General features: G+C 43.3%; 1 protein-coding gene across 2 annotated transcripts in view; it reads left to right on the forward strand.

Moving 5' to 3' along the window:
- The first annotated feature begins 281 nt into the window (after nucleotides 1-281).
- Nucleotides 282-27,574, forward strand: part of coro1ca (coronin, actin binding protein, 1Ca) — a 59,868-nt gene continuing 32,575 nt past the window's right edge. The window contains exon 1 of one of the 2 annotated variants that reach the window (XM_014170700.2): nucleotides 282-303. The gene's annotated coding sequence lies outside the window, so the exon portion shown is untranslated. Of the gene's footprint in view, nucleotides 304-8,701; nucleotides 8,893-27,574 lie in introns of those variants that run through there. The other variant, XM_014170701.2, reaches the window with a different exon arrangement.

The following is a 27,574-nucleotide window of genomic DNA, read 5'->3' on the forward strand; positions in this document are numbered from 1 at the left end:
CAGAGAGCACCACTGCAGTACACTATGATGAAAAGTCTACCCAGGACAACGACAAAACTGCCTCAGAGTGTGACAAACACCAGGATACTCCTAAATCGAGGCCTGTTTCTGAACTCGTAAAGGAGAACATTCTACTACAAGAAAAGCTGAAGCATCCAGATTTGACAAAGCCATTGGAAGCAAAGCCTGATTGGGTTTCGGAGCAAGCCCAGTCTGTGAAGGTGGCTCAAATGTTGGCGGCTTTTGACTTCCCCAAGAAATCCCCAGAGAAGGCACTGGAGAGGAAACCATATGTGAGAAAAGGTAGGAGCTTTACAAGTTATCATCTGAAATGTGCATTATGTGACAGCCTACTGTAAGTGGGGATGAATAAAGATAATATGGAACCATGTGGATCAATGAGAAATGTACAGTGGTGGAAAAGTACCCAATTGTCATACTTGAGTAAAAGTAAAGATAACTTTTTAATAGAAAATTACTCAAGTGAAAGTCAGCCAGTAAAATACTACTGAAAGTATTTGGTTTTAAATATACTTCAGTATCAAAAATAAAAGTACAAATCATTTCACATTCCTTATATTATGCAAACCAGATGGCACAATTTTCTAGTTATTTTAATTTACGGATAAGCAGGAGCACACCAACACTGACAATTTACAAACAAAGCATTTGTGTTTAGTGAGTACGCCAGATCAGAGGCAGTAGGGATGTTCTCTTGATAAGTGTGTGAATTGGACCATTTTCCTGTCCTGCTAAGCATTGAATATGTAATATGTACTTTTGGATCTCAGGGAAAATGTATGGAGTAAAAAGTACATTTTCTTAAGGAATGTAGTTAAGTAAAAGTTGCCAAAAAATATAAATGGTGAAGTACAGATATCCCAAAAAATGAGTTAAGTAAAAATACTTTAAAGTACTACTTAAGTACTTTACACCACTATATATTTGAAGGATTTCTATGCTGAAAGTATTTGGTAACCACAGGCTTTTCTGATCCGTAAGTCCAATATATACAGTACCAGTCAAATGTTTGGACACACCTACTCATTCAAGGGTTTATTTATATATATATATATATATATTTCTACATTGTAGACTAATAGTGAAGACATCAAAGCTATGAAATAACACATGGAATTATGTACTAACCAAAAAATAGTTGCACAAATCAAAATAAATTTTAAAGTAGCCACCCTTTGCCTTGACAGCTTTGCACATAGCTTGGTATTCTCTCAACCAGCTTCACGAGGAATGCTTTTCCAACAGTCTCGAAGGAGATCCCGTAAACAGTTGAAGTCGGAAGTTTACATACACCTTAGCCAAATACATTTAAACTCAGTTTTTCACAGTTCCTGACATTTAATCCTAGTAAAAATTCCCTGTCATAGGTCAGTTAGAATCACCACTTTATTTTAAGAATGCAAAATGTCAGAATAATAGAGAATTATTTATTTCAGCTTTTATTTTATTTCATCACATTCCCAGTGGGTCAGAAGTTTACATACACTCAATTAGTATTTGGTAGCATTGATTTAAATTGTTTAACTTGGGTCAAACATTTCGGGGAGCTTTCCACAAGCTTCCCACAATAAGTTGGGTGAATTTTGGCCCATTCCTCCTGACAGAGCTGGTGTAACTGAGTCAGGTTTGTAGGCCTCCTTGCTCGCACACGCTTTTTTAGTTCTGCCCACAAATGTTCAATAGGATTGAGGTCAGGGCTTTGTGATGGCCACTCCAATACCTTGACTTTGTTGTCCTTAACCCATTTTGCCACAACTTTTGAAGTATACTTGGGGTAGTCTTTGTCCCCATGTGCAGTTGCAAACCGTAGTCTGTCTTTTTACTGGCGGTTTTGGAGCAGTGGCTTCTTCTTTGCTGAGCGACCTTTCAGGTTATGTCGCTATAGGACTCGTTTTACTGTGGATATAGATACTTTTGTACCTGTTTCCTCCAGCATCTTCACAAGGTTACAGACCTACATCCATCCTGCCCTGCCTTTCTAAAGTCTTTGAAAGCCAAGTTAATAAACAGATCACTGACCATTTCGAATTCCACCGTACCTTCTCCGCTGTGCAATCCGGTTTCCGAGGTGGTCACGGGTGCACCTCAGCCATGCTCAAGGTCCTAAACGATAACATAACCACCATCGATAAGAGACAATACTGTGCAGCCATATTCATCGACCTGGCCAAGGCTTTCGACTCTGTCAATCACCACATTCTTATCGGCAGACTCAACAGCCTTGGTTTCTCAAATGATTGCCTCGCCTGGTTCACCCACTACTTCTCTGATAGAGTTCAGTGTGTCAAATCAGAGGGCCTGTTGTCTGGACCTTTTGCAGACTCTATGGGGGTGCCACAGGGTTCAATTCTCGGGCCGACTCTCTTCTCTGGAAACGTCAATGATGTCGCTCTTGCTGCTGGTGATTCTCTGATTCACTATGCAGACAACACCATTCTGTGTACTTCTGGCCCTTCTTTGGACACTGTGTTAACTAACCTCCAGACAAGCTTCAATGCCATACAACTCTCCTTCCGTGGAATCCAACTGCTCTTAAATGCAAGTAAAACTAAATGCATGCTCTTCAACCGATCGCTGGCCACCCGTCCAGCATCACTACTCTGGACGGTTCTGACTTAGTATTTGTAGTTATCCACATATTCTAAGTGTCTGGTTAGACCGTAAACTCTCCTTCCAGATTCACATTAAGCATCTCCAATCCAAAATTAAATCTAGAATCGGCTTCCTATTTCGCAACAAAGCATCCTTCCCTCATGCTGCCAAACGTACCCTCGTAAAACTTACCATCCTACCGTTCCTCGACTTCGGCGATGTAATTTACAAAATAGCCTCCAACACCCTACTCAACAAACTGGATGCAGTCTATCACAGTGCCATCCGTTTTGTCACCAAAGCCCCATATACCACCCACCACTGCAACCTGTAGGCTCTCGTTGGCTGGCCCTCGCTTCATACTCGTCGCCAAACCCACTGGCTCCAGGTCATCTACAAGTCTTTGCTAGGTAAAGCCTCGCCTTATCTCAGCTTACTGGTCACCATAGCAGCACGCGCTCCAGGAGGTATATCTCACTGGTCACCCCCAAAGCCAATTCCTCCTTTGGCCGCCTTCCAGTTCTCTGCTGCCAATGACTGGAACGAACTGCAAAAATCTCTGAAGCTGGAGACTCATATCTCCCTCACTAGCTTTAAGCACCAGCTGTCAGAGCAGCTCACAGATCACTGCACATAGCCCATCTGTAAATAGCCCATCCAACTACCTCATCCCCATACTGTATTTATTTAATTTTGCTCCTTTGCACCCCAGTATCTGTACTTGCACATTCATCTTCTGCACATCTACCATTCCAGTGTTTAATTGCTATATTGTAGTTACTTTGCCACCATGGCCTATTTATTGCCTTACCACCTCCCTTATCTTACCTCATTTGCACACACTATATATAGACCTTTTCTACTGTATTATTGACTGTATGTTTGTTTATTCCATGTGTAACTCTGTTGTATGTGTCGAACTACTTTGCTTTATCTTGGCCAAGTCGCAGTTGTAATGAGAACTTGTTCTTAGCTAGCCTACCTCGTTAAATAAAGGTGAATTTTTGTTATTTTTTAAACACAGCCCAAAAGGATGCTCTCAATTGTGTATCTCTAAAAGTTTGTTAGGGTCTTAGGTGACAAGCCAAATTTCTTCAGCCTCCTGAAGTTGAAGAGGCTCTGTTCCGCCTTCTTCACCACACTGCCTGTGTGGATGGACCATTTCAGTTTGTCTGTGATGTGTACGCCGAGGAACTTAACTTTCCACCTCTGCTGCCCTGTCGATGTGGATAGAGGGGTGCTCTCTCTGCTGTTTCCTGAAGTCCACAATCATCTCCTTTTGTTTTGTTAACGTTGAGTGAGAGGTTGTTTTCCTGACACCACACTCCAAGTGCTCTCACCTTCTCCCTGTAGGCAATCTAGTCCACTACTGTTGTCATCTGCAAACTTGATGATTGAGTTGGAGGCGTACATGGCCACGCAGTCATGGGTGAACAGGGAGTACAGGAGGGGGCTGAGCATGCACCCTTGTGGGGTCCCAGTGTTGAGGATCAGCCAAGTGGAGGTGTTGTTTCATTTTCATTTTAGTCATTTAGCAGACGCTCTTATCCAGAGCGACTTACAGTAGTGAATGCATACATTTCATTTCATACATTTTTTTCTGTGCTGGCCCCCCGTGGGAATCAAACCCACAACCCTGGCGTTGCAAACACCATGCTCTACCAACTGAGCTACCTTCACCACCTGGGGGTGACCCATCAGGAAGTCCAGGACCCAATTGCACAGAGTGAGGTTGAGACCAAGGGCCTCAAGCTTAATGATGAGCTTGGTGGGTACTGTGGTGTTGAATGCTGAGCTGTAGTCAATGAACAGCATTCTTACATGGGTATTGCTCTTGTCCAGATGGGATAGGGCAGAGTGATGGCAATTGTATCGTCTGTGGACCTATTGGGGCGATAAGCAAATTGAAGTGGGTCTAGGGTGACCGGTAAGGTGATATGATCCTTGACTAGTCTCTCAAAGCTCTTCATGATGACAGAAGTGAGTGCTACTGGGTGATAGTAATTTAGTTCAGTTACCTTTTGCCTTCTTAGGTACAGGAACAATGGTGGCCATCTTCAAGCATGTGGGGACAGCAGACTGGGATAGGGATTTATTGAATATGTCCGTAAACACACCAGCCAGCTGGTCTACGCATGCTCTGAGGACACGGCTAGGGACGCTGTCGCACCGGCAACCTTGCGAGGGTTAACACGTTTAAATGTCTTACTCATGTCAGCCACGGAGAAGTAGAGCCTACAGTCCCTGTTAGTGGGCCGCGTCGGTGGCACTGTATTATCCTCAAAGCGAGCAAAGAAGGTGTTTTAGTTTGTCTGGAAGCAAGACGTCGGTGTGTGTGACGTGGCGGGTTTTCCTTTTGGAGTCCGTGATTGTCTGTAGACCCTGCCACATACGTCTTGTGTCTGAGCTGTTGAATTGTGACTCCACTTTGTCTCTATACTGACATTTCGCTTGTTTGATTGCTTTGCGGAGGGAATAACTACAATGTTTGTATTCGGCCATATTCCCATTCACCTTTCCATGAGTAAATGTGGTTGGTCACGCTTTCATTTTTGCGTGAATGCCGCCATCAATCCACAGTTTCTGGTTAGGGTAAGTTTTAATAGTCACAGTAGGTACAACATCTCCAATATACTTCCTTATAAACTCACTCACCAAATCAGTGTATACGTCAATATTATTCTCTGAGGCTACCCGGAACATGTCCCAGTCCACGTGATCAAAACATCTTAAAGTGTGGATTCCGATTGGTCAGACCAGCGTTGAATATCCCTTGGCACGGGTACATCCTGCTAGATTGTCTGTCTATAGGAAGGGAGGAATAAAATGGAGTCGTGGTCAGATTTGCCGAAAGGAGGGCCTTGTATGCATAGTGAAATTTAGAGTAGCAGTGATCCAGTGTTTTACCAGCGCGAGTACTACAATCAATATGCTGATAGAATTTAGGTAGCCTTGTTCTCAAATTTGCTTTGTTAAAATCCCCAGCTACAATAAATGCAGCCTCGGGATATATGATTTCCAGTTTGTATAAAGTTCAGTTTAGTTCCTTGAGGAACGTCAGGGTATCGGCTTGAGGGGGGATATACACGGCTCTGACAATAACCAAGGAGAATTCTCTTGGTAGATAATACAGTCAGCATTTGATTGTGAGGAATTCTAGGTCAAGTGAACAAAAGGACTTGAGTTCCTGTATGTTGTAATTGTAACATCATGAGATGCTAATCATGAAACATACACCCCCACCCTTCTTCTTCCCGGAGAGATGTTTGTTCCTGCTGGTGCGACGCACAAAGAATCCAGGTGGCTGTACCGGCTCCGACAGCATATCCCGAGAGCCATGTTTCTGTGAAACAGAGTATGTTACGATCCCTGATGTCACTCTGGAAAGCAACCCTTGCCCTAATTTTGTCTACCTTTTTATCTAGACTGGACATTGGCAAGTAATATACTCGGAAGCGGTGGGTGTTGTGCGCACCTCTGGTCTGACCAGAAGACCAATCCGCTTGCCTCTTCTCCGGCGGCTTTGTTTTGGGTCAGCCTCTGGAATCAGGTGGTTCGGACAAAGGATCCGCTTTGGGAAAGTCGTATTCCTGGTCGTAGTGCTGGTAAGTTGACGTCGCTCTGATATCCAATAGTTCTTCCCGGCTGTATGTAATAACACTTAAGATTTTCTGGGCAAACAATGTAAGAAATAATACATAAAAAAAACTAAATACTGCAAAGTTTACTAAGGACTAGAAGCGAGGCAGCCCTCTCTGTCGGCACCATCTTAAGATGAAGGCCTGATTTTACTCTGTCTCCTCTGAACAGTTGATGTAGAGATGTCTGTTACTTGAACTCTGAGCATTTATTTGGGCTGCAATTCCTGAGGCTGGTAACTCTAATGAACGTATCCTCTGCAGCAGAGGTAACTCTGGGTCTTCCTTTTCTGTGGTGGTCCTCATGATAGCCAGTTTCATCATAGCGCTTGATGGTTTTTGCGACTGCACTTGTAGAAACTTTAAAAGTTCTTAATTTTCCGTATTGACTGACCTTCATGTCTTAAAGTAATGATGGACTGTCGTTTCTCTTTGCTTATTTGAGCTGTTCTTGCCATAATATGGACTTGCTATTTTACTAAATAGCCCTATCTTCTGTATACCACCACTACCTTGTCACAACACAACTGATTGGCTCAAATGCATTAAGGAAAGAAATTCCACAAATTAACTTTTAACAAGGCACACCTGTTAATTGAAATACATTTCCAGGTGTCTACTTCATGAAGCTGGTTGAGAGAATGCCAAGCTGTCATCAAGGCAAAGGGTGGCTACTTTGAAGAATCTCAAATGTAAAACATTGATTTGTTTTACACTTTCCATATGTGTTATTTCATAGTTTTGATGTATTCACTATTATTCTTCAATGTAGAAAATAGTAAAATAAAGAAAAATCCTTGAATGAGTAGGTGTGTCCAAACTCTTAACTGGTACTGTATATAAATAATTTGTTTATATATTTTTTTTACTTAGTTATGTGATGTATCCCAATACCCTCAGATCTACCTTCGTCTAGTGGCCCTAAGCAACGTGGCTCAGGTAAACATTTGGTGTGCTGATAGGATAAAGCTGCTATTTGTAATAGTTGTAGAATGTGGCTTATTCCGCTAAATGTGGCTTTGTAAAATGATGCCATCTTGTGGCAACTGGAAAAAAAGTCCTGAGGTCCATTATAAAAAAACTGTTACAACTCTTTTTCTCCCCAATTTCGATCCATGATCTATTAAATCTAATAGCTAAAATACCTGAAATAATATTTTGTCAACAGCTGCAGAGGTAGCAGTTATAGTAACACACCACACCATGAGTCTGGATGACATTTGCATAGCTACAGTTCCCCAACCACTCCCATGCGTTCAAATTGTTAACATCTGCCATTAAAAGAAAAGATAGAGGGGGATTATGTCAATGGTTTTTGCTCCACAAGTTTCTGATTTTGCAGGCATTAACATTTATCACGCTGAAACAATATACAGTATGCTGTATGTATTATTATAAACTGGGTGGTTTGAGCCCTGAATGCTGATTGGCTGAGAGCCGTGGTATATCAGACCGTATGACAAAAGTTATTTTTACTGCTCTAATTACGTTGGTAAACAGTTTATAATAGCAATAAGGCACCTCGGGGGTTTGTGATATATTGCCAATATACCACGGCTAAGGGCTGTATCCAGGCACTCTGCGTTGCGTATAAGAACAGCCCTTAGCCGTGGTATCTTGGCCATATATCACAAACCCCCGAGGTGCCTTATTGCTTAATTATACCAGACCCAGCTCTAACAATGATTGGTGGCATTGGCTGCTGCTCATCTATAGAGTACCACAGTATGAGTCATAATAGCCATAAAACATAGCAGTCAAACAGTGGTTCCAATTGTTTTTATACCATACATTTTTCCCATGGGGGAATTTATTAACACTTACAATAAGGGCTGTGTTTCCTGGAGGCTTACCCTGGAGTGACGTTTTGATAACTGTTTAAATCTCTCTAGGACAAAGTGACTTTTCAATTTATTCGCCTGTATTTACCCTCCAAAAATGAAATGCTAATTAGCTGCTAATGTGGCTATCATAAAGAACTACATTTGCCATTATGATCTGGACGAGACTGGCGAATCGAGGCAAATGTAAGAATCTCTGGATCAACTATCTAATAACTAAATTTAGTAATGAATAATTAAGTTACATTTCTTTACATTGACAATTATTTGAACTGGCTTGTGCAAGTTTTAAATTGACACTACCAATTAGCAAAGGTGTCAGCTAGAGATGACGTTCAGGAGTTTGCAGGGATTTGTAGTCTTGCATGAGGTCTACTTCGATGTTAATTAGATTTTCAAATCTGAGAGTAAAAAGAGCTGAATATATTGATAAAGTCACCTTGTCCGAGAGAGATTTGGTTATCAAAACTTCATGCCAGGGTAAGCTTACACGAAGCACAGACCTTATTTTAAGTGTTTCTAAAATTCCCAAAGGGAAAAACGATTGGCCCCATTTCCCAGTTTGACCGCTAGGTTTTATGGGTATTATGACACCACTGTGGGTGCTCTTGTCCAAAAATGCCTGGGCAAGCCACAACTGAGGCGGGGATAGGGGGAGGGCGTTGTATCCGGTGCAGCACTGACAGTGGAAAAGAGAGCACAGGCGAGTTGTCAGCGGCTTCAGCTGGATAAACGTCGGCAGTCCTATTTTACATAATTCAACAGTCAGGGATATATTTTTTTTTACTTTGATCTGGAAGGTACGTCTTGCTTTATCTTTACTAATAATGTACACACAGTTAGCGACATTCCTGCCTGGTTGATTGTATTAAATTGTGCCGTCTACGCTTTAGTTAAGTGACGTTAGCGAGGCAATTGCTTGGGTTCAGTTAAGAAAGCTAACGTTAGCTAGCTAGTACAGTTAACATTGGCTAGCTGAATTAGGATCGCCACGTTTTCAACGTCAATGAGTTTGCTACCTAGCTAAATTAGGTGATGTCTGCTAGTTAGCTACCTTGTTTCTCTAATATTTATGATAGCCTCCATGCGGAATGAATGGCCAGTCCAGCAGCCAGTTGGGTGGGGTATATTAGCCACGACAACGTCATCGTATCTGATGAACCAAACTAACCTGCGGTTCCACTAAGGAGAAGAGGATGAGGACGGTAACGTAATTTAGCCTCAAACTCAACGAATATTTAGGTAACTAGAAAGTCTTGATTCAGAGAGTTGCGCTTCATTCAGCGTTCAGCTCACAATGTCAGCTGGGTGAGTTTGCAACAATTTTGAGCCCAATCAAATCAAAGTATTTCGTCCACGGATAAAATAATTCCCTGACCAAAGCGCATTGTTACCGCAGAAGTGTCGATATTTTAAGAACATAGTTGCAATGATTGCATCACTACTTTTTATTTAAAATAATTCGGGGAATATGCTGATAACGTTACATTTGATTTTGACGGAGCTTTCTTGAGATGAGACTTGTTTTATGTTATGTCTGGAAAAATAATATTCTGTAATTTGTTTGGTGTAGTCAGGAGGACCAAGGGATAATGGTTAATGTACTAGCAAGCCTAGTTGCAGCTGAATAATACTAAGCACAAGGGAAGGGGGTCAAGGCAGCGAGAGGGGTGTCGAGGCAAAGCACAGCTGCGCTACCGACACAGTTATGTTTCAACGATCGATTGGGTCAGATTAAGTGGATAAAGAGATATTTTAGTGAGACCATAAAGACGTTATGCTTCCCCCTTTCGTATCTGATCCCCATAAACATTCCTCTATTGCTTGTCTTCTAGCAGTGGGCGTTGATGGGTCACCATGTTTGGCCATGTATAATGGCAACCTACTTGTGACTTGGCTAGATGTGTTGATAGCTTATAAAAGCATTTACACTTTTCAGTCTGTTAAAAAGTAGCATTTTGACCTTTAACAGGCCAATTAGATTTTTACTGGATTTTGGTTTTCAGAACAAAGTGACTTGCCTATAAATTATTAGCCTTGATCCCCCTCAACACAGTTTTATTCAAATAGTTTTGTTCATAAGCAGCTTGGGAGTTCCCTTCCATTGGAGAGATTGAGTCGTGGGTGCAGGACTGGCCATTGCTAGCTGTCAGTCGGACCTGAGGGGCGCATGTTAACACCACGGTCATGTTTGGTCTGGATGTCAGGACACATCAACCTCGGGCTGGCTGGCCCCTCAGATCACACTGTCATTTCCTTAGCAGTCTCTCCCCTGCCTCCTATAGCTCAGCTGGGAGAGGAAGTGGGTCAGAATGCAGAGGGAAATGAAGCGTGAGATGCAAGGAAGTGTTAGGCTACAGAGGATGCAGCAGGGAGAGAGGTACTGAATCCCAAATCACTCCCTTGCCCTTCCATTTGCGCATTCATGTGCGCCTCCACCATAATGCACAAGTGTCCCAAAGCTGAGTGAGTGAACATTATCGAGGCTAATAATTAGACCCTCCGATAGCCTCTTCCGCCAAGCCATCAAGGCTGTAGGCTTCTGAGCTAAGTGCTATCCCAACATGCACCGCGATGTGGTTGGAGTGTAAGCAATTTGATACAAAAGAATGGAGAGGTGTGCCTAATTATGTCACATGCATTTGTTAATTACAATGTCATGCTTGTTTTATTATTTAAAAGTGGAACATTAATTGCACCATTCAAGTCACGATGTGTCCCGGAGTTGATTGGTTTATTGATCCCCTTGCCACTCTCTGGAAGTCACCACCCTGTTGAGTTTCGTCAGCAACACGTGACAACAAAGGGCCCTCTGAGCGATTTGGTAGGGGCGAGGGGGTGGTTTGGGTTTCATGGAGAGTGAGGTTGGTGACGTTGATTCCTCTAACACCCCTCTTCTCCAACCGCATTTGTATGAATGGATTCCAAGATGAAGGTCCTTAAGAAATTCACGAGAACACAACAAGGGCACACACATTTTCAGGTAGCAATTCTGTCTATTGGTAACTTAGAATGCAAACCTCCTTAAAATGTTCTACATTAAGTTAGTGTCAGGTTCTCTGTGCAAGGTGCATCTGAGTCCACATCACCAATGTGACGAGGTTATGACATGTCCTCCTGAGACGACGCATCTACAGGAAAATGAAATGCAACTTAAAATAGGATTTAGATAACGATTTGGAGTACACATAAGCAACTAATTAAGCCTACAGCCCTACACATGACTTTTGGTGGTTTATTCAGCCAATTTTTTTTCTGCCCTGTGGAGGTGTGAAATCATCATGCACACCTGCTCTGTGCTCAGAGTTCTTGCTGGTTGTTCATTTGTAGACTAACACAGATTTATTTTATTCAGATGTTTTCAAAATCAAACGGGCATGTTTTACATACAGAAATAACACTTGTTCAAATAAACAGACTAGGCAACTTGTAAAAAAAAAACATGAAGAAATAATAATAATAATAAGCAAAACAGACAAAAGGTGGTCTAATCATGGATTTAAAGTACAAATAGAATTTTTAAAGACATAGGGTTTGTTTAGATTTGACTTTCAGAGATTTTGTATACAACGTTACTAAAGATTTAAAGATGGGATTATCCACCCAACACCATTAATGATTCAGTCATGATGCACTGACAGTTTTTATAACTCCTAACCCTCACACAGGCATATGGCAAATTCATTTTGATGATAAATGTATCCCATCCAGTGACTAACAGCAGAGCCAGCAGGAGTTTTATATAAGTGCTTAAAATAGGATGAAGACGGTCTCTTTGTTTAGGCACTTGGACCTTGGTGCCGTAAACATGACCCATCATGGAAAGGTGGTGGCATCTTGCCAATAGTATCCTCCTCCTCTTTTGTGGGACGCCAAGTTTAATGCTGCATTTTAGATGGTATGAGGTAGACGGCGAACCGGATGTCATTGTTTTCATGAGAGCACGTGGTAAATGCCGATGAGGCTGGCGGTGAATGCCGTCAGCCGCCATGGTAGATGGGACTTGCCGCCAGTTCAAATATTTCAACTTTTGCCATCTGCCATAACGTTGTTTTCTACTGGATGTTGATTTGCGCTGTTTGTTTACTGAAATCACCACAGCAATGAATACAGTTGTGCTGGCTTGCTTTTGCCGTCACCCTCTTTCTTGCTTTCTTATCCCGCTATACCGACTGGTATGATGGTTTTTGCGTCCCTCGTCTAAACGCAGCATAATGGTCTTTTGGTCCGCTGCATTTCCTTTGCCCTCTTCTGTGTGCTGCCAAACCTGCTCTGAGATTTGTTGAACTTTAGGTTGATGGCATGTGATGTGTGTCTCTACAGTTTTACATTTACATTTTAGTCATTTAGCAGACGCTCTTATCCAGAGCGACTTACAAATTGGTGCATTCACCTATAATATCCAGTTGAACAACCACTTTACAATAGTGCATCTAAATCTTTTAAGGGGGGGGTTAGAAGGATTACTTTATCCTATCCCAGGTATTCCTTGAAGAGGTGGGGTTTCAGGTGTCTCCGGAAGGTGGTGATTGACTCCGCTGTCCTGGCGTCGTGAGGGAGCTTGTTCCACCATTGGGGTGCCAGAGCAGCGAACAGTTTTGACTGGGCTGAGCGGGAACTGTGCTTCCTCAGAGGTAGGGAGGCGAGCAGGCCAGAGGTGGATGAACGGAGTGCCCTTGTTTGGGTGTAGGGCCTGATCAGAGCCTGAAGGTACGGAGGTGCCGTTCCCCTCACAGCTCCGTAGGCAAGCACCATGGTCTTGTAGCGGATGTGAGCTTCGACTGGAAGCCAGTGGAGAGAGCGGAGGAGCGGGGTGACGTGAGAGAACTTGGGAAGGTTGAACACCAGACGGGCTGCGGCGTTCTGGATGAGTTGTAGGGGTTTAATGGCACAGGCAGGGAGCCCAGCCAACAGCGAGTTGCAGTAATCCAGACGGGAGATGACAAGTGCCTGGATTAGGACCTGCGCCGCTTCCTGTGTGAGGCAGGGTCGTACTCTGCGAATGTTGTAGAGCATGAACCTACAGGATCGGGTCACCGCCTTGATGTTGGTGGAGAACGACAGGGTGTTGTCCAGGGTCACGCCAAGGCTCTTAGCACTCTGGGAGGAGGACACAAGGGAGTTGTCAACCGTGATGGCGAGATCATGGAGCGGGCAGTCCTTCCCCGGGAGGAAGAGTAGCTCCGTCTTGCCGAGGTTCAGCTTGAGGTGGTGATCCGTCATCCACACTGATATGTCTGCCAGACATGCAGAGATGCGATTCGCCACCTGGTTGTCAGAAGGGGGAAAGGAGAAGATTAATTGTGTGTCATCTGCATAGCAATGATATGAGAGACCATGTGAGGATATGACAGAGCCAAGTGACTTGGTGTATAGCGAGAATAGGAGTGGGCCAAGAACAGAGCCCTGGGGGACACCAGTGGTGAGAGCACGTGGTGCGGAGACAGATTCTCGCCACGCCACCTGGTAGGAGCGACCTGTCAGGTAGGACGCAATCCAAGCGTGCGCGGTGCCGGAGATGTTCCTTCATAAAGTATTCACACTCCCTGACTTTTTCCACATTTTGTTTTTACTGCCTGAATTTAAAATGGATTGAATTGAGATGTTTTGTCACTGGTCTACACACAATACCCCATAATGTAAAAGTGGAATTGTTTTTACAATTAAAAATCTAAAGCTGCAATGTTAAGTATTCAACCCCTAAATATGTTAAGAATACATTTGTTTTCTTTAGTCAGAATAAGTAGGATGGATTTTTGAACCACTACCTAATTTCTGTACCCCACACATGCAATTATCTGTAAGGTCCCTCCAGTTTAGCAGTGAATTTCAAACACAGATTCAACCACAAAGACCAGGGAGGTTTTTGAATGCCTCGCAAAGAAGGGCACCTATTGGTAAAAGCAGACATTGAATAGCCCTTTGAGTATGGTGAAGTTATTAATTACACTTTGGCTGGTGTATCAATACACCCAGTCACTACAAAGATACAGGTGTCCTTCCTAACTCAGTTGCCAGAGAGGAAGGAAACCGCTCAGGGATTTCACAATGAGGCCAATGGGGTTTTTAAAACGGTTACATGGTATAAAGGCCGTGATGGGAGAGAAACTGAGGATGGATCAATAACATTGTAGTTACTCCACAATACTAACCTAAATGAGAGTGAAAAGGAAGCCTGTACAGAATACAAATATTCCTGTTTGCAATAAGGCACTAAAGTAAAACTGCAAAAAATGTGGCAAAGAAATCAACTATGCCCTGAATACAAAGTGTGATGTTTGGGGAAAACGCAACACATCTCTGAGTACCACTCGTCATATTTATAAGCATGGTGGTGGCTGCATCATGTTATGGGTATGCTTGTCATCACAAAGGGAGTTAAAACTGAATAAAGCTAAGCACAGGCCAAACCTGGTTGTCTGCTTTCCAACAGACACTGGGAGCCATTCACCTTTCAGCAGGGCAATAACCTGAAACACAAGGCCAAATGTACACTGGAGTTGCTTACCAAGATGACATTGAAAGTTCCTGAGTCGCCTAGTTACGGTTTTGAATTAAATTTGCTTGAAAATCTATGGCAAGACTTGAAAATGGCTGTCTAGCAATGATCAACAACCAACTTGATAGGACTTGAAGAATTAAAAAAAGAATAATGTGCAAATATTGTACAATCCATGTGTGCAAAGCTCTTAGACTTACCCTGAAAGACTCACACAGCTGTAATTGCTGTCAAAGATGATTTTAACATGGTTGAATACTTGTAATTAATATTTTAAAAAATAAATAAATGTTGGAATGTTTCTTTCACTTTGACTTAGATTATTATGTATAGATCGTTGACCAAAAAATTACTAATACATTTTAATCCCCCTAACACGTGGGAAAAGTCAAGGGGTGTGAATACTTTCTGGATGCACTGTAGATGTGACTTATGTGGGAAGTGACCAGGATCATGCACGGATTGGATGAGCACACCATTCAGAATGATTTCTGTGGTGTATTCTTCTGGTCAAAATAATTCTTGTTTCATCACAACTATCGCCCACAGCTTTTTAAAATTTTTTTTTTTACCTCATTTAATGGGGTTCATTGTCTTGGCGGATGTAACACAACAGAACCTTGCACCTTAATCCTGTGCTGTGATGGTAACATTTAACCTAGGCCTAGGTGGTCTGTCTAAAGCCTGTCCTGATTTAAGTAGCTTTATAGATTGGAGTAGGCTCAAGTCTTGGAATTAAGTGGGATTAGTACACGCTTAGACGAAGGCCTTCATTTGAGACAGTTCTCTTTTATTGTTATAGTTTAGGCTAGACCCCGGTAAGATCCAGTATCAGATCCTGACGTTCCAGTTTAAAAACAAGGTGAAATGGCGAATGCTGCCTTGTCCTTACTTGACATTTGATGTGCCATTTGAACGCTGTTTGAAACGTCTGATTCGTCCAAGCCTAGATAGGTAGGGAAATGAGTGGATCGGTTCCAGTGTTTCGTCTTTTTGCACTGGCATTGTCTGTATTTTGCAGGATACATTATTCTTGGCCTTTGTCCTCCCAGTCCCATGTTTTGTAAAATAATTAAACATTCCATTGAACTGCGCTGCAGACATTGTGCCCGCGTGGTATTTTACAACAAGCAGAGCACAGACCACATGGTCACCCAGAGGCAGAGAGGGGTGTAAAATCGGCACCTTATCTCATTTAAGAAAAGCGGTGGAATGTAGATGGAATTTGATTACAGTGGTTCAATGTGGCTTTGGTTACAGGAAAGGGATTTAATGTTTGGTATCTCTCCATGTGTTCTGGGTGGCAAAAGTGCATTGAGGTGATGGTACAGAAAGAAAAGCCTTGGCACAACATGGATGGCAGACTGTGGCAAGAGAGGGGCCTCCACTCCAGTGTGGTGGCGCTGTGGTTAATTGTTGGTAAGTTATTTAATTAGGGATACTTAATGTGCACTCACTGACAAACAGATGGCAAACGAATACCATACAGCTATAGCATGTGGTGTAGTTATTATGCGTTATTATGCATTTCATCATCAAATAGGTTGTGACATTGCTTTCCTTGATGTCATAGCCGTTTAGCTCGTCCTGTCAGTTGAGGAAGCGAGGCCTATTATCTGTCAACAAAATAACCTCTCTCTGCTTAACTTTGTAAATCACTAGTATCCTCCGGGCAAATAGCTTTCAATTGACAAAATGACCAAATGGAACATCTTTCTTAACTTGTAAAGACCACACACAGTGCTGGTTAAATTCTGCCATGTCAGGTGTTTGAAAAACATGGTCATTGCTCCTTTTCTTCCTCTGTTTCTGTGTCCTATTTTATTGGCCACTTTTGGCAAGTTTTTCTCTCTGGAGTTTGAATCAGTACCAAGGTGTGTTGTGAATATAGCCTAGTGATTGAACAGATTCAAATGTTGATGCTGTGTGTTTATGAAGTGGTTCCTTCATATTTGATCCTTTTCTAATTCTGATCTCTTACCTTGGCTGACTTTACCCCCCTCCCTTCTTCACATAGAGCCTGTGTGTGTTGTTGGGATTTCCTGGTCAAATCTTGCTGGGATCCCTGCTGTGAGCTATGAAATTGAGTGCTTGATAACATCAGCACTGGTCTGGTTCCCAAGTAACCAATATGTAGTGAGGGTATGTTGAAAGAAAATTGTGAATTCTATTTGGATTGACATTGTTCATCTTGGCTTTGGTTGACCTGCCAATAGCCCATGTACTGTACTTTTTAAAGTCCCTTCTCTTATATTGTCAATGGCTCTCACAGGTAGAGGGGGAGAGACATGATGGGACTTTAAAGTAGAGAGGATGCTGACTTGATCTGTCAGTGTGGGTGGGGGGGATTGGGATCAAACAGGATATGGCCCTTCCTCCTCATATCCCTGTCTGTGTACAATTTCCCTTTACTCAGGATTCAGATTGATCAGTAAACCAACCTTTCCCCCAGACTGATACTGTCTCTATTTCCTTGTTTGTATTGTTTTGCAGCGATCCCTGTGGAACATTGTCTGGGTGGGGCAGTATTAGTGTGGCAGGCTTCTTATTGACAAACCAGTTTCGGCACTGATAGCCGTAGACAGAATGAGGTAACCATGCTGTTAGAACAGGGTTTCTTCTGCATCAAAATGGGGCTTAGGTGGTGGGTGTGACCATGGGCGGGGCCAATGGTGCAATCACTGACCGGAAAATTGAGGCCCTCCTGTTAGCCGCAGTTACAAGATTTAGCCGTTTTAAAGCCTATTTCCTGCAATAATACATTATGCCATGCCGTATGCTGAGTGACTCAAACATTGTAAAAAAATAAATGGGGATTTTAAATTCTCATTGTCTTGCTTTTATTTTGTTGATTGTTAGTTCTCAAAGATGATCTTATTTCAAAATAAATGGGTCCATTTGATCATTTCTACGTATGTCTGGTTTTAGTCTTAAGTTTAAACTGAACCTTTTTCAATCCCAAATTAGTTTTATTGTTCGGACAATAGGCAGGAAACAACCTGTAGTAGTAGTAGTAGTAGTAGTAGGCCTAATTGTGATGCATGAACATAACCATGTATGGTGTTAGATTGTGACTGAGCTGCAAGGGAAATAAAAGGCGTTCTCTCCGGGCAACTACAAGGTCTCGCGCTCCTCTTTTTGACTCTCTTCACCTCTTTTCAGTAACTGCTTCCCAGCCTTATGTCAGAGCATAACAATGTGCCTTGGTTTAATAGAAGGCAGCAGTCCCCACTCCCCACCACTCCGTTTTGACTGTTTGGTAGAGGGGAGAAGAGGAGTCCTCTAACTCTCTGTGCTCTCAAGGAAAGGGGGAATAGGCTGAATTTTTCAGTTATCACTGATTTTACTTCACATGCTATGCTCGATCAAATCGAATTTCATTGGTCACATACACATATATTTAGCAGATGTTATTGCGGGTGTAGCAAAATGCTTGTGTTCCTAGCTCCAACAGTGCAGTAGTATCTAACAATTAAGACCCCCCCCCCCCCCTGCAAATTTGCTTACGATCTAGAAGCAGAGCTGCCATGTCTGTCGGTGACATTTTGCCAGTTCTCTCTGTCTGTGTGCATTCTTTTCACTGGTTCATAAGGCACTTTGTGCGACACTGACACAGGACAGGGGGCCTGCATGGCCAGCTTAGAGAAGTGTGAAACTCTTAGTTATCTGATATCTGTAAGGAAGTAACTGGAAACGGATAAAAGATCAGGTGTGTTCTGGCATGTAAACCCGTTCAGTTTACCACTCAGAGCTGTGCGACATTAATCTGCAATATGTCACTTTTTGGGCGACCTGATCAAATTCACATAAAAATCTGAGTTATAGATCTGTCATTCTCATTGAAAGCAAGTTTAAGAAGCGGATCTGTTCTATGCACACTTTCTATTCTTCCCGTTAAGTTTAGTTTTTGTCTTTTACTTTCTGTTTTGGACCCCAGCTTCAAACTGTTGAAAATACAATATTTTTGGTAATGGAAAATATATTTCACAGCGGTTTAGATGGCACAATGATTCTCTACACAATGACTGCTTATTTTTGTCGCAAACTATTCGAATTTTAGCAACCAGGAAATTTAGATTTTTCTGCATTTTGCACCTTTAACTGAAATCAGTACAGGTTATCCCTCAAACTCTGTGTGTGGAGGGGAGTAGTGGTATGCAGAGAAGGATGCAAAAAAAGTCACACTGGTTCCATTTCCTGCTAGTCATTTCCTCAGGCTGAGGGTCCTGGCCTATCAGTGGCAGCCAAAGCCAGGGTGTGATCCTTGGTGGTCCTCCTTTCTGTCTCTCAACATCAGTCTCAGCCCTGCTGGGTGTCAAGGAGACGGGCAGGTCGACCCCTCCCCTGTGATCTGACTGGCCTGTCCTACAATTAGTGAACCACATGACCCAGGAGACAGAGGGAATGACAAGGCACCCTTAGGAACAGTCTGACACATGGCTGAGACTCAGATTGGTAACAGCCCCCTGTCGCCCCGCTGGTGGGGTTACTAGGCAGGTGAGGCCCAGACTCTGGCCGGCTCTAGCCACTAGTTGGCTTGATCCAGCTCGGAGCTGATCTGTCATCAGTATTGTGGAATAGTTATAATGTTAAGGCAAGATTTTTATAGCGCTGCTCTCGGATCAGCTTTCTCTGTCTTTCAATCCTATCAGTATTGACACATACTTCAACGACGCACTTAGCGAAGTTTCTGTCCACGTGGTGTTTTGGGAAACATGTTATCTTCGGCCATTGTAGGAACGATGCATCATTAAAACACTCGTAAGCCTATGTTCCATCGCTATCGGAGAACCCAGCACTGGCTAACCTTTACAGGGATATTTTGGCAATGAGGCTCTTTATCTACATCCCCAGAGTCCGATGAACTCCTGGTTAACACTTTTATGTCTGTCCAGTATGAGGAAGTTTAGGGCCTCATTGCCAAAATCCCAAAGGATCACAAACACCAGTACCTCTACTCATGTTGGTGCTCTATTGTATTTGTAAACCTTGATGTATGCATTCAGATGAGACCCCTTTAGGACTGAATACATTAGTGCAGGTCCAGCCTGGAAACTGATTGATTTAATCTATCCACCACCAGTGGTGACTGAGGATGCTGTGTGGAGCAGGATGTATGTGATATCCTCCTGTAGAGGATAGGATAGCCAGGCTACGGCGCTCCGTCATGCAAGACTGTCTGACCGAGCTCTGTTACACACCTAACCTCCCCTGCCCACTCAGCTATCACTGTCACATACCACAGTTGTAAAATCCCAGTGAGCCCTAAATGTTAATTTGTGCAATTTCTTTCCTCCTTAATGCGTTTGAGCCAATCAGTTGTGTTGTGACGATGTAGGGGGGTATACAGAACAGCCCTATTTGGTAACAGACCAAGTCCATATTATGGCAAGAACAGCTGAAATAAGCTAAGAGAAAATACAGTCCATCATTACTTTAAGACATGAAGGTCAATCAATACGTACATTTTTTTTTAATTTTGAAGGTTTCTTCAAGTGCAGTCGCAAAAACCATCAAGCGCGACGATGACCCTGGCTCTCATGAGGACCGCCACAGGAATGGAAGACCCAGAGTTACCTCTGCTGCAGAGAGTTACCAGCCTCAGAAATTGCTAATAAATACTTCAGAGTTCAAGTAACAGACACATCTCAACTGTTCAGAGGAGACTGTGTGAATCAGGCCTTCATGGTCGAATTGCTGCAAAGAAACCACTACTAAAGGACACCAATATTAAGAGACTTGCTTGGGCCAAGAAACACGAGCAACGGACATTAGACCGGTGGAAATCTGTCCTTTGGTCTGGAGTCCAAATTTGAGATTTTTGGTTCCAACCAACCGTCTTTGTGACGCGGCGTGGGCGAACGGATGATCTCTGCATGTGTATTTCCCACCATGAAGCATAGAGGTGATGGTGTGGGTGTGCTTTACTGGTGACACTGTCTGATTTATTTAGAGTTCAAGGCAAACTTAACCAGCATGGCTACCACAGCATTCTGCAGCAACACGACATCCCATCTGGTTTGGGCTTAGTCCCACTATCATTTTGTTTTTCAACAGGACAATGACCCAACACAACTCCAGGCTTTTTAAGGGCTATTTGACCAAGGAGAGTGATGGAGTGCTGCATCAGATGACCTGGGCTCCACAATCCCCCGACCTCAACCAAATTGAGATGGTTTGAGATGAGTTGGACCACAGAGTGAAGGAAAAGCAGCCAACAAGTGCTCCGCGTATGTTGGAACTCCTTCAAGACTGTTGGAAAAGCATTCCTTGTGAAGCTGGTTGAGAGAATGCCAAGCTGTGTGCAAAGCTGTCATCAAGGCAAAGGGTGGCTGTTTGAAGAATCTCAAATATAAAATATATTTTGGTTTGCTTAACACTTTTTGGGTTATTACATGATTCCTAATGTGTTTTTCATAGTTTTGAACTATACACTATTATATAATGTAGAAAATGGTAAAAATAAAGAGAACCCTTTAATGAGTAGGTATGTCCAAACTTTTGACTGGTACTGTATATCACACCAATCTACTGCCAGGCTCTGTTGTCCTCAGAGCAGTAGCCTAATGTAGCCCCTCCAATGTTTTCTTTTACGTGTGGAGAAGTTTGCATAATGTCATGAAACAACTTTTTTCTTCTTCTTAGTTTTAGAGGTCAAATGGCCTTTTTATCAAAACGTTCCCTGTCTTTTTGTTTGGAGAAAAGTGATATCTATGTGTGGCCTAATTCGTGGCATGTTGGGCATTCTGCTCAATGTGATATAATACCTGTTCAACAGAACTGATCTGACAGCAGCTTGCCTTCAAATACTACTCCTGGTCATACGGTTTAATTCACTGTGCTGTTTGTCTATGGCTGCACCTTCTCTCATAAATGTGTTACGTTTTTAAACATTCCTTGGCTGGTATTTTACTGATGTTGCTAAGCAGCGTCTCAGTGTTTGTAAACATGGCCTGGAGACCTTGCTGTGACTTGGCAGGGCGTCCAGTCTCGACCAAGTCTCAACTATAGGGATGGCTGACTCACAAATCAGGCTAAAGCTGACAACTGGTTCATTTGGCCAAACAGAGCCAGCCTGTCAAGCACATCCTTACTGAGCTGAGGAGAAAACGCTTCTCCACCCTCACTCGAGCTCTCGCTGTCTCAGTCAAAGATGTCCCAGCCTCACCTAGCTTGCAGCATATCTGCCAATATCTGTAGCCATGGCCCTGCATTGACCCCTGATGCAGGGGCCGTAACGCATAGCAGAACGTCCCAGCATGAATTGCTCCTCGCCAGGGATGGAGGTTGTGGTCATTGTGCATTTAGGTCAGGCAGACCAGTGTGGAGACCAAACTGGAACAGCAGGATGTCTGACTATGAGGGGGGTCCATGGTTCATTGGGTTGGACAGACAGGGCCTGTGATGAGCAGGAGGGTAGATGGGGCTGCTCTGCTGGTGGAGGTCCTGTCACTGCAGGAACAAAACGCTCATTATCCATGCATCGTTTCATCCTACTCATCCGTCTGTATGATGTGTAGTAGACCTGGAAAGTGTTGTCTGTTAGCAGCAGATGAATCACTGCAGACAGAGAGGAACCCTGTTGACTTTATTTAACCGTATCTCCGTCGTAATGGAACAGGTATCAAATGTACCCACTCGGCATCTATGTACGCTAACGCGACGGATTTTTAGTTTTTAGTGTGATAATTAGCCATGGTCCCTAACACACTCTGGGGACCAACCAGGCTCTGCTCTGACTGAGCCAGGACTCTGGTGAGCTCTGCTGTTCACAATGGACTAGCAGTCAATGATTGCCTCCCCATTCTAGAGTTGGCTTCCTCCAGCCAAGGGACCATATGGTGCCATCAGACCCTGTATGGGGAGAGTGGCTTTAATTGAACACTTGGAGTGGCCCTAAATTAGTTTTTCCTTCCCATTAAACATGGACGCCACGGTTTGTTCCTGAATAAAGCTGTTTTGTGCATAATTTCTACCACACTGACATCTTGGCACCATAGAGAACTAAAATGTCTGGCGTCTACATGTCTTCCTTTTATCATACCTTCTTAAGATGGTGTTATTTCTGGAGTTGGCGTGTGTGTGATCTGCATTGGATCGCAAGCTGTCCGTATGGAATCTGCAGGTTCAGGCAGCTTGATGGAAACTCATACAGGTTGTTGCAATGCTCTGTACTGGGCTGCTGTAAGCAGGCCGTTTCCACTCTGTGTTCCCTCAGTCTTGGATAATGAGGACATACGAGAATGGGGTCTTGTATGTCCTCAGCTTGATTGGAAGAGCCGTAGGCCTACTGCGCTAGTACAGTACGGTCTAGATCGGCATGATGGTGTGAAAAGGGGGATACTGCTCGCTGTGACTGAACCTAAAGCTGATGGGTATTAGGCAACCTTCAGACCACACCAAGAGGGCTCAAACTGCGCAGGCCGACATGGCCGCCATGCCAAAACCTCAAACGTCATTTAGGACATTTTAGGCATTTTTTTTTTTCTCCAAGTTTCTGTCCAAATGTCTAAATTCTGTGGTAATTCCCTACAGCTCCCAGTTGGCTTAAAGCCTGTCCTATCTCACGCACTACAGTGTGTTTATGCTTTTGGCAGGACAATACGCGTGATTGTTTACATTACCTGTTTGTTTTTTGTTTTTTTTCTCTCTTTCACTCACTCAGTTTATATATCAGAAGCACACAATCATATTGTGTGAAAAGACATAAAGGAGCATGGAACAAATCTTGAAGTGTTAGCCTGAGTGTTGTGTTGTGGCCATATTGTTCCATACAGCTGTTATGGTATTTCTCTCACTCACTGTTATGGCATCACTTTTCACAGAGAGCTTTGTGTGGACAAAGCTGAATAAGCATCATGTTATCCATACATGATCACCCTCCTTATAGCGTCCTCCTTGCTCTGCTCAGTCTCTCAGAACACACACACACTCAAAGCGTTTGTTTTGTGTGTGTTACTGTTAGACATGCTCTGGTACATTTTGGTGACGTAGTAAGTTTATTTATTTTTTTAAACCTCCAGCTTTGGGCTGGATGTATCAATGTTTAGTTCATGCGTGGCTATTCTATGAGCAGAATTACTGCCTTACCTCAATTAGACACGAAATCCCTACTTTAAAAGCGACTGTTTTCTGGAAGCTGTGCAGCGCTTTTTCCCTACGTTTACCCTGACGTGGGCCAGCCCCCTAGCAATTTAGTTTAGCCAATGAGCTTCAGCCCCTCAACATTTGAGTGACAGACAATAAGAATCACACAGTAGTGCCAGAGAGGGCACAATGACGTGGTGCACACTTCTGGCTCGTGGGCTCTACTTTCAGAACTACTGGCTAAAAAGTATACAAACGTATCGTAGATGATCTTTAACCTACTATTCCCTACAGGGGTGGCCTCGGCTGAGCCTTATGCATGAGAACACGGGGGATGAAGGGGTCGACAGGAGAAGGTGCTTCTGTTTGGTTTGGTTATGACTCTGTGGACTAGGGATTGGACAAGGGCCTCCCAGAGGAAAGGGTGGTTGATTTGTGAATGTATACACTGTTGGTAGGTTCTTCCCTCCTTTAGCTCCAGCATGGGGGGGGGCATACGTGAGCTGTGTGCCTGAGTGCCTATAGCATGTTGAGGCTGGTGATGGGAGGTTAAGTCTAACCTACACTAGGATCTGGGCTTGTATTCCACAAGGGTTATTATCAGTAGAGTAGTTTTGCATATCTGCCTGTGTCAGTGTGTGCCACTCCCATCCACATAAATAACTTCCTGCCTGACAGACGCACCACCACATGCCCTTCTTCGCAAGTGAATAAGAATGGGAATGGGTAGTAAAGTGTGTGAATTGTAGATAGCCTGGTGCTGCCAGGCAGTCTCGTGTCATATCACCAGATCAGAGCTGGACTACACAGATCATCTGAAGTTCAGGGAGGTCAGTTAAGTGAGAGACTCTTCCTCCGAAGGCTATTAAACTAAAACTACAAAGATGTAGACGTTACAGATGTCCCGGAGAAGTGATTTGGCTCTATCGTGTAGGACCTAGTTTCTCCCCCCCCCTTACCTGGTTGCCTCAGCAACACCGTATTTGATCTATTGAAGTTAAGTCAGTGTTTAGTTGCCAAATCAGGTGTAGAGGTGATTTTAAATGGATGAATGTCAACGATGGATTAATCTAATCAGCAACCAGAAGAACACACCTGTCTTCAAGCAGTGGGTTTTGTTTTCTTTGCAGTCAATGATGGAATGATGGCAGCATTCACTTTTCTGTTTCAAAAGGAACTGTAGGCCTAGTTATAAACTAAGTGGCCCAGTTACTGACTCGTAATAAGTTATCGTCACGTTTTTGGAGGCTACTGCTTATTGGCAGCTCAGATTTGACTTTGAAAAGGTGTGTTTTCCAAAGCTCCCTCATCTGCTAACAGATTTCATTACTGGGTGAGAATTTCAGCTGAACCAGCTACATGAATGAGAACGTTGCCAATTTCTTACTACCTTGCCAATTTCTTATTTCATACTAATGCTTATTTTATGCTCGTTGCACATTTACACGGAACAAAAATATAAACAGAACAGTTTCAAAGATTTTACTGAGTAACAGTTCATATAAGGAATTCCGTCAAAAGAAATACATTAATTAGGTCCTCATCTATGGATTCCTCATGACTGGCCTGGGGTGCCAGGCCCGCCGCTGGGGTGCCCGCTGGGGTGCCAGGCCCGGCCGCTCAGAATGAGTTTTTCCCCACAAAAGGGCTTTAATTACTGACAGAAATACTCCTTAGCTCACCCTTTTTGTGCCTATAAATGTCTGGGATCTTTTATTTCAGCTCATGAAACATGGGACCAACACTTTACATGTTGTGTTCATATTTTTGTTCAGTGTATATAAAAGACTAGACCGCTAGGTGCACAAGTCTGTGGCGAAAATGCTGCCAGCGGTACCTGGTACCGCAATTGGTGATGGGCTTTCCAAGTCTTCGGTGAGCCTCCGTTCACCTAAAAGAGCCGGCTCATTAGGCTCCCAAATGGCTCCTCGTTCAAAATGCTTAAAATCAATCTACAACCAAGGAAAATGTGCTAATCTCCAACGTAAAGCCCCAAAAGTGGTCTACCATTCTATCAGATCATGAAATCCACATTCAAATACATTTTTACCTGGATACATTTTTAGATCGCCTGCAAAAGTGTATTTTTGACACTGAGTGTGGAGCAGAATGACGCACTCTCCCCACTATTGATTTCTGCAATGTGGATTCACCCTCTTTAGGTTTGTTTTTATTTATCTGCAGGTAATTTGTTATTTTGAGCCACAAAAACAGTAGTAGCTGTATGTAAATCAGGGAGCCGAATGTGAACGTCTTTCACCGATGTGATTCAGTTCCCAACGTTCACCGAAAAGATCCGTTCAAAAATAACTTTATTCGCGAACAAGCCTAATTACTGAATTTCTACCAGCATGTTACATGTGCAACCAGAATAAAATGACTGTAGACCACCTTTACTCCACACGCAGTAACGCCTGCAAAGCTCGCCCTCCATTTAGCAAATCTGACCATAATTCTATCCTCCTGCTTACAAGCATAAACTAAAGCAGGGAATACCAGTGACTCGCTTAATACGGAAGTAGTTAGGTGACGTAGATGCTCAGCTACAAGTCTGTTTTGCTAGCACAGACTGGAATATGTTCTGGGATTCATCCGATGGCATTGAGTATACCACCCTCCAGTCAACGGCTTCATCATTAAGTGCGTTGATGACGATTACAGGCAACATCGCACTGAGCTAGAGGGTAGAGCTGCCGCTTTCAAGGAGCGTGACACTAATCCGGACAATTATAATAAATCCGGCTATGACCTCTGACAAACCATCAAACAGGTGAAGCGTTAATACAGGACTAAGATTGAACCGTACTACACCGGCTCTGATGCTCGTCGGATGTGGCAGGGCTTGTAAACTATTACTGATTACAAAGGGAAGCACAGCTGCGTGACAACCAATAACATGAGAATGAGCCTACCAGACGAGCTAAATAACGTCTATGTGCGCTTCGAGGCAAGCAACACTGACTCAAGCATGAGAGCACCAGCTGTTACGGACGACTGTGTGATCACTCTCCATAGCTGATGTTAGACCTTTTAAACAGGTAAACATTCACCGCAGGGCCAGGCGGATTACCAGGATGCGTACTCGGAGCATGCGCTGACCAACTGGCAAGTGTGTATACTGACATTTTCAACCTGTCCCTGACCGAGTCTGTAATACCAACATGTTTCAAGCAAACCACCATAGTCCCAGTGCCCAAGAATGCCTAGGTAACCTACCTAAATGACTTCCGACCCGTAGCACTACACTCTACATATGACCTCTACTACCTTGATTAACCCGTACCTCTGTACATTGACTTGATACCGGTACCCCCTGTGTATAGCCTTGTTATTTTGTGTTACTTTTTAAACTTTAGTTTCTTTTTTAGCAAATATTTCCTCACTCTGCAATGTTGGTTAAGGGCTTGTAAGTAAGCATTTCACGGTAATGTCGACACCTGTTGTATTCGGAGCATGTGACAAAATTTGATTTGATCACTAACCGCAGTGCTGCTCGCGACAAACTGTGCGTTAATTTTCCACAATCATGTTCATTGATACTCCGTAGGGTCTGCTTGCTTGTACATTTGGGAGTTGAAACACAAATGGTATTATTGCAAAGGTTAATTTCTCCTCTATTACAGTGAAATGTCTTAATGTGTTTCTGTGTCCGTACGTCCAATTTTATGTCGGCTCAAACGCAAATAGCGAGTTGAAACTGCTTGTTGTCCGGGGGGAAGCAATCTTTTGTCTCTGAGCGGCAGGGGGAGGGTCTTGGTGTGTGGGTCTGGTCTCCTGGTTGCTGACTAGATGAATCCATCGTCATTCATCAATTTAAATCACCTCTACATGCAGAACTGCTTTCACTCAGCGACGGCCTGACGTTCTCCTGTAAAATTCTCTGATAGAGCGGAGTT

Source organism: Salmo salar, chromosome ssa24 (genome assembly GCF_905237065.1).
Source record: "Salmo salar chromosome ssa24, Ssal_v3.1, whole genome shotgun sequence".
Classification (NCBI taxonomy): Eukaryota; Metazoa; Chordata; class Actinopteri; order Salmoniformes; family Salmonidae; genus Salmo; species Salmo salar.